The sequence below is a fragment of the Ambystoma mexicanum genome, chromosome 8 (assembly GCF_040938575.1).
Source record: "Ambystoma mexicanum isolate Mex_15411 chromosome 8, UKY_AmexF1_1, whole genome shotgun sequence".
Taxonomy (NCBI): domain Eukaryota; kingdom Metazoa; phylum Chordata; class Amphibia; order Caudata; family Ambystomatidae; genus Ambystoma; species Ambystoma mexicanum.
The window spans coordinates 1,655,101,046-1,655,113,230 of NC_090929.1; the positions used below are offsets into that span (position 1 = coordinate 1,655,101,046).

The 12,185-nt window shown below is 51.0% G+C and overlaps 1 pseudogene; it reads left to right on the forward strand.

Moving 5' to 3' along the window:
• Nucleotides 1–11,300: 11,300 nt before the first annotated feature.
• On the forward strand, nt 11,301–11,795 carry LOC138473439 (dCTP pyrophosphatase 1 pseudogene; annotated as a pseudogene).
• The last annotated feature ends 390 nt before the right edge of the window (nt 11,796–12,185 follow it).

Below are 12,185 nucleotides of genomic sequence, written 5' to 3' on the forward strand. Positions count from 1 at the left end.
TCTGCTGCGACTGCCTCCCAAATGTTCTGCGGAACCTCTGACATGCGTAGAGGTTCTGGGTGTCAGTTTAGTTTGATGAGGCAGCATGTGGGACACACCTTGAGGGCTGCCTCTACCCGGACGTCCATGTTCGGAAACCATACCTTTTGGCGGAGCATGCGCTTGGTTGAGACTATAACCCTGTGAGTCTCATGTGCTAATTTGATGACTTTCGCTCTCATGGCCTCGGGGATCACTAGTTTGCAGTCTTTGAGTAGTAGATGGTCGTCTGACACTGGCAGCTCTTCTTTCAGTAGCAGGAGCGGCTCTACGTCTTCCCATACTTGGCCTCCCGCCGCTTTCCCTCTTTCTCTGGCTCTTCGCCACTGTCCAGACTCTAGTTCTTCGCAGATGATGCAGCAGGCTGGGTCATTTTCCATTTCTCTAGTGAGTTCCTCTGAGTTGACACCCTCCGGTGTGGTCTGATGGACTAGATATCTTAAGTATCGGTCAGCCACTGATGGTTCTGGTGTGCTCTCTCCCCTTGGTCTTCTCGATAGGAAGTCGGCAGGGTTGTCGCCTTTCCCCAGCCTGTGGATGATGTCAAATGTGTAGTATTAAAGTCTTAACCCCCATCGGGCGATCCGCTGAGGCATTTTGGCTTGCGGGTTGCCATATAGAAATAGTAGAGCCTGATGGTCTGTGACGACTTGGAATGGTTTCCCGTACAGAAACAGGTGGAAATGCTTGCACGCCCATACAATGGCTAGTAGGAGTATGCCTGCTCGGTGGTGGACAGGCTGCGTCTGGCACAGGCCACTATGTGCTTCTGCGAGGGGTCTCATGGATCGAATTGTGCAAGGATGGCTCGCAGCCCTATGGGGCTGGTGTCAACCATTAAATCCGTCCTCCTGTTGGGGTCGTAATACGCCATGTTCTCTGCCTTCGCGACTCTCTCTCTTATTGTTTCGAAGGCATTTAGACAGTCACTGGACCACTCAAACTTTTCATCCTGATGGGTTAGTTTCCGTAAGGGCTCGCTGACTGAAGCAACGTCCCGGATATATCAGTTGCAGTAACTGGCGAGGCTCAGAAAAGACCGCAGCTCGGACACGTTGGTTGGGGCCGAGGTATCGTTCAGGGCTGACACTTTGTCTGGGTATGGAGTCATCCCTGATTCCGAGAAGACATGGCCAAAGAATTTTAGAGTGTTCTTCCGGAACTCGCATTTGTCCTCATTCAACGTGAGATTGGCATCATCTAGGGCCTCTCACACTTTCATGAGGGTCTCATTGTGTTTGTTCACGTCGGTTCCGAAGATTAAAACGTCATCTGAATAGTTGAGACAGTTCGGGATGTGTTTGATTATATTGTGGACTTCTGCTTGGAATGTTTCTGCTGTTGAGGACACCCCGAAGCTTAGTCTTTTTTTACCTGAAGAGGCCGACATGAGTGACGAAAGTGGTTATGTTGCGGCTCTCGGGATGCAGTACCTGCTGGTGGTACCCCTTTTGTAAATCCAGTTTGGGGAAGACTTTTGCCCCGTTCAGTAAATTAATCATGTCAGTGATTCGGGGTGCAGGGTATCTCTCCCTTTTGGTGGCTTGATTCGGGCGTCGCATGTCAACGCATAGTCTAATGGCTTCGGATCCCTTCTTCGGTTGGAGAGACCCAAGTGGTGGGTCCAGTGGCCTTCTCAATAATGTCCTGTTCCAGCAACTTTTGTAGCTCGTCCTCCACTTTCTTTTGAATGTTGACGGGGATTCCGCGGTATGGCTGGGCTACCGGGCGTATGGAGTTGTCCACGTGGAGTTTGATTTGCCTGTTCCTAAGTCTTCCGATTCCTTTGAATATCTTAGGGTATAAGTTATTCATCATTTCCACCGGGTCTGTTTACTTGTGGACTATTATGTTGTAGAGTATGTGTATTAGGCCCATATGTCTGCGGCCGCTTTGAAACTCAGAACACAGCCGCTGTCTGTCTTTGTGGCCAGAACGTGTATTGGAACCCTCATTTCCTGCCCCTTATATCAGCAGAGCCCACTGAATTGTCCCAGGCATTTCAAAGGGGTCTTGGCTCCATAAGCGTATATGTCGACCATAGCCGGCTGGAGTTTAGGTTTCTGGATTAGTTCCGAGTATATCTTTTCACTCACCACATTGACGGTGGCACCGGTGTCTATGAGGAACTCCGTTGGTCGTTCTTGTAGCTTAATGATGAGTGTCGGGCTGTGAGCAGTCGCCGTGGGGTTTCCCAGGGCGTAGACGTATGCCTTCTTTTCCTGGTCACTCCCTGATGAGCTCGGATTTGACTCGGTAGGGGACTGTTCTACCAAGTAGCATGCGTGCCGTCTTGATCTCCGTTCAGGTAGTGCGCGCATCACAAATCTCCTTCTCTCTCTCCTTCTCTGTCGGTCTTCTCCAGAGTCTCTGAACTTATGGTCACCTGTCGGGCTGATTCAGGGTGTTGGAGGTGCTTGGGGCTGGGTTGCTGTTGGACGGCCCCCCGTATCGACTTTTGGTGCCAGATGCGTTGTCTCTGGGTCGCTCTCTCCCTCGGTCTCGGAATAGCCTACTTACCGACTAAGTGTCCTTCTTTGCTACAAGACGTGCAGCGTTGTCCAACAGCGGGGCATGTCCCTTCATGGGGATATTCGAATCTGCACTTGTAACAGAAGAGTTCTTCTGGTCTCTTTTCTAGCTGCAGTCTGTTTAGGTTCTCTCTGGCAGTGGTGTTTCCGAAGCTTTCTACTTGAGAGTCAATAGCCCTTTCGACCCTGGCCAGCGCTAGGATTTCCTGCGGGAGTGTGCAGGATTTCTGGAGCAATTTCCTGCGGAACACTTGAGACTCGCACCCAGATATGATTTGTGACCTGAGGGCCTCATTATTCGAGTAGTTTGCGAAATCGCAGTGTTTCAGCTTAGTGCGTAATTGCATCACATAGGCATCCATGGTCTCCCCTTTTGCCTGTTTCGTGCTGTGGAACAGGTGCCTCTTGTAGTCAACGTTGGTGTTCGGGGTGAAATAGGCTGCCAGCGCATTTTTGAGATCTTGTATTGAGTCTATGGAATCTTGGGGCATCTCTTCAATGATGTCGGGGGTGGCAGAATCTACAGCCAATTTCAGGAGGCAGGCTTGTCTCGTGTCTGCGACTGGTCCCGTGGCTCCCATGTAGAGATCAAAGTCCCTGATCCATTTGGTCCATCTGGGACCCATGTTGCTTGTGTTGGTCACGTCAAATGCACCCGGCATCTGGGCTGCTAGTGTGTCTGGTAATTGGTATGGCACGTGATCGAGCGTTGGGGCGGCTGGCACTGGTGGCCCATTTCTCTGAGCTTGTGCTCCTTGCCCGTCATCTGACCTGACATGCTGTTGGGAGTATGTCTGTTTCTGAGGTTCAAATTGCCAGTGATATCCTCCTTCACGGGTGCTGGATGGCCGCCTGGTAGGGCACGAGCACCATCCGCTTGTCCTTCCCCTTACAGGTAGTTTACAGCACCACCTGCTGTGATCTTGAGTCCTGGGCACTTGTCTATGCCCCTTTTTGGTGTGCGTGCACACGCTTTTCCCTGCCCTTCCCCTTGTCCTGTGTGGGTTTGGGGTGCCACGTGGGATCACTGCTCCCTCTCCACGTGGTGTTGGTGCACAGGTTTCCTCCCTCAGCAGGTCTGGGGTGGCATCAGTGTTTTCCTTCGTGAAAACACATGTCCTGTGTGTGGGCCGTACCTTGTGTTGTCCTCCCAAATGTGGGCGGGGCTCCTGGCTCCTCTGCGAGCGTTCTCCGTCTCAGTTTAATCACCGCCGCGGCTCAGGCTAGGTGTAGAGCACGGGCTGAGCACCCTGCTCCTGATCACCGCTGCGGCCCGGGCGAGGTGTAGAGCGCGGGTGGGGCTCCCCCGCGTGGTTCACTCGCCTCGACCTGAGGCTGTGCGGCGGGTTTCAGCAGCGGGTGTACACGCCTTCGAGCGCTCTGCCTTTCTTTGTGGGTTTGTGATGGGCAAGTCGCGTCTCTCTCACCAGGGGAGACGCGCTGCTCTGCATCCCACTTTCATCGCCATTGTGGTGTAGTCACTCTGGGCCAGGCGCGTTGCACAGTAATAAAAAGACGGACACAGAGCGCTGGCAGTCTGCGTGTAACTTTATTCAATGCACAACATCCACTAACTTGTTTACCCGCCCTCCCACGTCACTTCCCTTTCCTTCCCTCTCCCAGTCCCTCCCGCCCCCGTTGTCCTGGGAACGTCAATATGACAAATCTAAGCATAATATCCAAGTCAAATATGGCTATGTATGCAACAGGAAAAGGGAAGTGCCCATCTTCGAGAAAGCATATACAATTTCAATTTCTATAAGGTGATTTTGGCTAGAACAAATGTGACATTTCTAAAGACACCATGTCAAGACCATTAATTTGGATTTCACCCCCCCCCCACCAGCGGGGTCAGAGCCTCGGTGAGGGATGTGGCCCATTACCAGCCATGTCCGCCCACCCGGCGGGGGCTGAAAGATCTAATGCTGGATAAGAACTGTGCATGAGAGTATCTGAGAGAAGGCAAAGGAGAGTAGAGCTGGCATTTTCTTTTAAGGTAGTTAGGGCTAGTATTCTGAAACACTTTGAATACTAAGGTGAAGGCCTTGAACTTAATTCTGGCTGAGACTGGCAGCCAATGGAATTTCATGAGAACAGGTGAAATGTACCCTCTTAAAGGGACACCTGCAACTACTCAGGCAGCTTTATTTTCGATCATCTGCAACTGGTTAAGGATACTTTTGGGTAAACCAAGTAGTCAAGCATTGGCGCTAATCACTGTGAACGAGGGTGGCACAATCGGGTAAGGTGCCAACAACAGGTTTATTAGGCAACCAACCTCAGCACCCAACCGCTCTTCCCCATACAGTAACTGACAACGAATGTGGATCCTTGGACGTATGTCACCAGTCCAAGGTTCCATTACAACGCTTCCCCGCCTCCCATAGAAATAAATTAAAGTGGATAGAAAGGAAGGAAGAGCAGAGAAAAAGGGAAAGACTCAGGAAACACAAAATGCAGAGGAAAAAAATCATGGCAATTGAAATAAGAACAAAAATCGCCATAGAAATTAGAACCTATTTATTTATTAAACCATGCAATTGGAAATGAGCAATATATCCCCTCACTTCCTAGCACCCCAAAGCACATAATCTTTAAACTTGATGGGAGGCAGCTTAATCCTTGCAGAGCTTGTTATGGACAAAAGGGCACCTGCCCCTTTAAGGAGAAAGCGAAACCAGGAACAGGAAAGGAGGGGCAGGAGAAAGGGAGAGGGATGAGCGAGGGAAGCCAGTTTACACGAGAAATAAAGGGGGTTAAGACGTTTGTCGCGTCTGTGCCGCTTTGCATGAATGGGCCTAGGCCATCCACAAAAACTGGCAATGAGAACGACTGCCCACGCAACCGCCCTGTAAGGAGGGGACCTGTGAATCCCGGCACGGCACAGAGTGCCGCGGAAGCGAAGCATTGGTGGAGGGGCGAACCACGACAGTGCAGGAAGGAGGCCCATTGGAGTTGCCGGCGGAGAAGACCGGCGTCAGAGGAGGCGTACAATTTGCCAGTGAGGGAAGGAGGCCCTGAGGAGCAGCCAGAGAGGAGGATCGGCGTGCCAGACCAGCCGAAGATCCAGAGAAGTCCAGGAAGGGTATGGTAAGGTGAAAAGAGCCACCCAGAAGTGAGAAGACCAGCCCGGAGAGGAGGAAAGCTGACAACGTTGACGATGAGGAGGACCAGTGCAGCAAGGAGGAAACCAGCAACCATGTGGGAAGCCAGCAGAGCGACCGGAGCAGAAAGACCAGACCAAAGCGAAGGATGCCCGACAACACTGCCGGTGAGGAGGACCAACGCAACAGGAAGAAGCAAGTAAACCATGTGGGACGCAACATCAAATAGCCACCGAGAAAAAGTACTGAGAGCGAAGGGCGGGCAAATGCTGAGGAGCATATAAAGCATAGAAAAACCACTTGAAAGTGAGGACTATTAATGAGACAAGCAAACATCAAGCACATAGCACTAGAAAGCGAGGATTACCAGACAGCCCACAAGGGTAGGGCACCCCACCCCAAAAACAGTGGCCCACAAGCCCACTAGAACGCGAGGACGACCGGCACACGTGCCTCGCAGAAAGAACAACCCAGTGGCCCATAAGTCCACTAGAAAGTGAGGATCATCAAGCAGCCCACGAAGAAAGGGCATTCCATGAGCCGAAAGACATATTAGCAAGTAAGGACACCCACCAAAGGACCCACAAGGAAAAAGCAACCCACAAACCTTAACATGCGCTGGAAGGTGAGGAACTCCCACGTGGGAAAGGCGATAGACACACGAGGAAGCCAACAGGAAGTGAAGACAGGCTGCCCTGCTCCCAGCCAGCACAGAGGCTAATAAAGGGTGAACCAACGCAAAACTTAAGAACTTGCTCCCAAACCACATCCATACACCACTCACACATCACACAGGCCCCCTGTATGGCCCTCAAAAGATGCACCTGCAGGCACTCAGACACACATCCCCCTGACACAGCACAACTGCTGTTGTCAACGCCGTGCTACCACATGCCCAAAGTCACGTCAGTGTGAAGCACCTCCCCCACAAGCAAATGACAAAATGCACACATCAATGATACATGTGGTTCACTCGTCCTATCCACCACAGCCCATCCCGCTAAATCATCACCAATGCAGCAACTTCCGGAGGCAGCAGTCACATGTGTAACACACCATCTCACAACCAGCAACAACACCATGTCATACAGCTCGTGTGGCACACCATAACACTCAAACCGGGAAACACCAGTACCCCAAGCAACAGCCACTGCACGCACCATGTCCGCACACCACACATGCACTCACACAGCATACCCGAAACATGCATGTGTGCACCTTGCCATGGCCACCACCATTGTCCATGACAATGCACTTACATCAGAAAGTAATAGCACTTATGTCTGTCTGATGAATCCACACCCATCACACATGCCCTGCCATTCTGACCCCCACGGGCACCTCATCTGCCAATGAGGCTGAACAGCCTAACACATCCAGGACCAACAGGCCACGCTGCAGCCGGACAACCACCACGTCCACCCAGGACTCTACTCCATCCACTAGAAGAACACAGCGGGCAACTCCTGCACCACAGCCACCCACAACCTAGGAGGCATCTGCCACCCAGCCACCACCCGACCAGGTAGCATCTGCCCCCCAGCCACCACCCGACCTGGTGCCACCTGCCCGCCAGCCACCACCCGAACAGGTGGCACCTGCCCCCCTAGCCAACAACATACCAGGAAGCACCTGCACCCCTTCCGCAAGGGGTCCACCTGACAACATTGGGGACGACGGGTGGAGTCGAAAGTCTTTATAGCGACCACGGCTATGCAGAGGCTGAGGAATTCAGTGCTGTGGGCCCAATGAACCCCTAACCCATACAACCACCACCCCTATGCAATGTCAGGGATATTGAGGGGCGTCTGTCCAGGATGGAGACACGACAGGAATCCCTGGCCTTAATGGTGCAACAACACCTGCATGAGGCTCAGTTCAAGCAGGAGGCACTTCAGGCCACCTTCAGGAGGTCCACACGGGCACAGGGCAGAGCCACAGGATCTATTTATCATATGGCACGGTGTGTGAGGGAGGGGAATGTTGTCATGTCATCCCTGGTGGAGTCAATATCCGTGTTGGAGCAGGCTCTCATGGACCAAAGGCACATGCCCATACCACTGGCTCCCTCCACAAGTTCGACAACAGGGAGTTCCCTTCCAAGCAGCCCAAGGCGTCGATCTGAGCGGCTGACTCGCCCAGCAGAAGGGCGCACCCCTCAGCCTAAAAGGGGACGTAAATAGGACACAGATTGGGTGTGTGTGGGGAGGGAGAGTTGGGGAGGGGTTGTGGGGATAGTTGGCGAGGGGGTATGGGGATAGTTGGGTAGGGGATGTGGGGTCGGATAGTTGTGGAGGGGGAGTGGGGAGGGATAGTTGGGAAGGGGGTGTGGGGATAATTCAGGAGGGGGTGTGGGGAAGGATAGTATGGGGGGTGTGGGGAGGAATATTTGGTGAGGGATAGTTGGGTGGGATAGTAGAGGAAGTTAAGGCCTTTCACCATTGTAAATATTTGTTTTTCATAATATATTTGGTGTTGAAAAAGAAAACATGACTGGACATTGATCTTTCAGTGTGAGTGCCTTTATTCATTTACAGTGCCCAGTGTGCTCAATGTCCTGTGCCGTGTAACAGGTGCTCAAAGGTAGTGATCTAAAGGTCCCCACGTGTGGCACGTCCATCCCTGCCATGGCGGCGCTGTGCAATAGCCTCCTCATCATCAGTGTCCTCTTTGGCCTCTGGTGGCAGCATGTCCATGTCGGGGGGCAGGGGGACGTTGCACCTGATGCACATGTTGTGCAACATGGTACATGCAAGCACAGTCTTTCCAACCTTTTCAGGGCTGTACATCAGCACTCCCCCCGATCTGCTGAGGCAGTGGAACCTGGCCTTCAACAGGCCAAAGGTCTGCTCAATGGTGCAGCGAGTACGTACATGGACACGGTTGTATGCCTGCTCAAGGATGTTCTGGGGGTGCTTGACGGGGGGTCACTAACCATGGCATCAGGGGATACCCAGCATCACCTGCACGTGAGCAACAGAAAGTGTACATGTCAATTTCCTGGTCATATCATGTTGGCACAGGCTGTATAGAGCTCATTTGAGAAGAATAACATGTAAAATCAATATTGAGTTTAGCTCGCATATGTTCATGTCTGTGTGCCAGAAGGGCACTTTCTCAGTGTGCATGCGGGGTGTGTGTTGTGCAGTTGCATTCAGAAGGTTTTGAGAAAGTGGGCCAATTGTAAAGAGAGATACACCTGCCACAGAGTAGTAAAGAAAAGGAGTACAAGGGTCAAGAGCTGGGTCCGGGTCAGGTTACCCTATTCCCTTCAGTTGAGGAGGCTCAACTCACCCCTCCAAGTACTGGAAGGGCGAGGTTCCTGTGTCCGGGCCAGTGATGGGAGATGTGGAAGATGGAAGGTTTGGTGAAGGTTCCTGGCCTAGATGCCCACACTCCACTTTTTATGGAAAAGGGAAGCCGAGAGTCTGGTTCCGTGTCACGTGAGGAATCGGTCGGAGCAATAGAGAAGGATCACAAAAGATCTTTCTCTGTTCCACGGATCTACCATTGATTGAGTTTCCCCCCATGAAGAAGAGGGGGGGTTGCAGCCTCCCTTCCCATGTGCATGTCCCACACTTGCCCTGGCTATTGACCTGCTATGATAACATACTGTCTGTATGCTGCTTAGAAGGCCAAAGGCGCTGTCTGCTGGGTATAATGGCAACAGTTAATGTGGACTCTCGAAGGAGACCGTGGCCTCCAGATTGTTGCCTGTTAATACACCTATTTCTAGTCACGTGTGTTGTCCGTGTCCTCCGTGCCTGGGGGGGAGATTTGTCTTCATGTTGGACTTCGATAGGATACACTGGAACTTCATGAAGTGCGCATTAGGAGGAAGATATGCTGGACTATTGAAAAATATCATGTTCCGGAGTCATAGTGAAAATGCCAACAGTGTCACACCTGATATGGCGCATAAAGGCAAAGGTCAGGGTTGCCCGCTATTAGCGTTGTTTTCAACTTTAAACTTGACATTGACAGCAACTCTTGGATTGGCCTTTAATGGGCATCAGTTCAAGATACGTCTTTATCACATGATCGTTTTGCAGCCAATTCAGAGAGCTTTGTTCCTCTGCTATCAGGGAAAGTAAATATAAATGGATTTCAGATCAGAAAGTTATCAGGGCAAAGGCTGAATTTCCCCCCACTTACTAGCTAGAGTAGCTTCGCAGATTGATGTCTAGAGACATTAGTGATCTCTTGGGGTTCCGTTGGATCGGGGATCAGTAAAGGATCATTTCAGTTTATCTTGACTTCAAAGTAGAGAAGATTAAGCGGGAAACACTTTCTCCATTCAAGGAGAAGCTGAATGCAGTACAGGCTAAAAGGTGGATATGACGTCAATAGAGAGGGGACTCATAAGGAATTTCTATTTGTTGTCTGTCAATGTTTGTCAAGTGTGTGTTGTCTGGTTTTGTTATATGTGTAGGATTGTTGTAGTAATATAATGGATTAGTTACAGTGGATAATATAAACTATGTGAATATGGTTATTACTGTAATTAGATTATTTGATATTGTAAGAACTACGTACTCGGAACGTAATCCGCCGATGTTATGAATATGTTTATATTTTAACTTTATCTTAAAAATGATTGCCCCAAATTCTATATATTCAGCAGATTTTATCTCTACCAAGTTAGATTAAAGACCACAAGAATAGATGCTGGTTAAAGGTCACTCCTCCGGGGAGGGGAGAAAATCAGAGAATTCCCAGGAGTGTTTTATGCAGGGAGGTGAAGTTGGGTGCTTGCTTTCTGATGTAATTTAGGTGGCCTGGATTATCAGTCAGAACACAGGAACCACTCCAGAGCCAGGTATGTCCAAAAGGTAATCTTGCTTTATTGCTCCAGTTACAGGGAGGAAGGTAAGTAAGGAGAGCAGGTAACAAGCCTCTACTCCCTCTGGCTATCCATCATCCCTGGAACCCCAGTGAACCCTATGTTCCAGGCCCCTAACCACATTCCAAGCTCCACTTCACTCATAGACACACACAAACAGCTCCTCCTGCCGGGTGCTAAATCACTACACTTTCCAAACCCGCGAGAAAGTATCAGGCCGGTCCTTCGCATTACATTTTGCATAATGTCCCGTAGGACGGCCTGAGCGTGCTGGCTTTTGGAGCTCAATTCTTGGTCCTACATTCAATCCTTTTCCTATGACCCACGGATAAGATTGCCATTGCACTGCCTGCCGCCATCTTGCTGAATTGCACTTTGGCTCCCCTGCTGACCCGGATGAATGACTGTGGACAGAATGTGTACCCATGTCTTAATGTTGAAGTGTAATGTCTCTGAGGCTGACATGATTGTGATGTCATAGTAGTATGAGTCACAGTGGAGTGTTATGTGGGATCTGATCCAATGTTCCAGAGAGTGGCAGCTACATCTCGGACTGGCTAGGGCGTGGATGGCCAGTGGTCTACTTGCAAGTGTTTTCCTGTTAATCCGACTGGAACTGTGGTGTTAGCCTAATGTCTACACCTTGTGTATGGTGTACCATGGACATTGAAGCTACTTACCTGAAAGCACAGACCCCGTGTCTTTTGTGATCCCAGGAACCCACTAAACACGTCACCCCTATACAACTGGTTGCACGCTTAAAGTGAGCAGCGGAACCGAAGCATGGCAGGGCCTGCAGTAACCTCTGAGGCTGTTGGAGCAAATGGCAGAATGGTGGATGGAGGCAAACTCTCGGCAAACCTGATTGGTAACAGAGACGTGACCATGAATGGTGCAGAGAAGCGGCGAGATCGGTTCAACTTCAGTGCTTCGCCCTCCCTCGAGGAGATCCGCCAGCGCCAGCCAGACTTAATGGACGAACGGGACGGGAACCAGTTTAACAAGCCCATAAACCTTCTGCTTGCCATGGGGGACGTGGCGGAGCACTTCCAGTGGAGGGGCGTGGTGGCGGAGGGCCTTCCAGACTGGACCGAGAAGGAGCGGAACGAGCTGACACATGAGTTGAGTGACGTACTCATTTACCTGGTGCAACTGGCTGAGAAGTGCCATGTGGACCTCCCACAAGCCGTGTTGGCCAAGATGGAGCTCAACGCGAGGAAGCGCCCGGCCTGCAAAGCGCCCGGTTCTGCCAAAATGCACACCGAACACAAGGACTAAGCACCCTTGCTACTGCAGATAGCAAGAGGCTCTATCTTCATGACATGGGATTGTGCACCCCCGCCTGATACTGCGGGGGTTCTGTCTTCCCTCTTGCACCCCAAACCTTATATTAGCATGTTGGTGTTAATTACGGCACCTTACATACCCACCTGTTGGGGCTGGGTTTCTCCTCTGGTTGTTTGGGACATTGGGCCTGTCTTGGGGCATACCAAGGCACGGTTACTCTGGTGCTCTCATGCAAGTGTCTATAGCCAACATTTTAAAGGCACCCAAAGAGCCTATGTCCTGTTACTTCTTCGGACTGACAGAACAGTGCTGCAACCACCTACTGACTCAGTCTTCAAGTGGGTCCCAAGTTGTTTTGGTCATGTTTTTAGATCTCTTTTT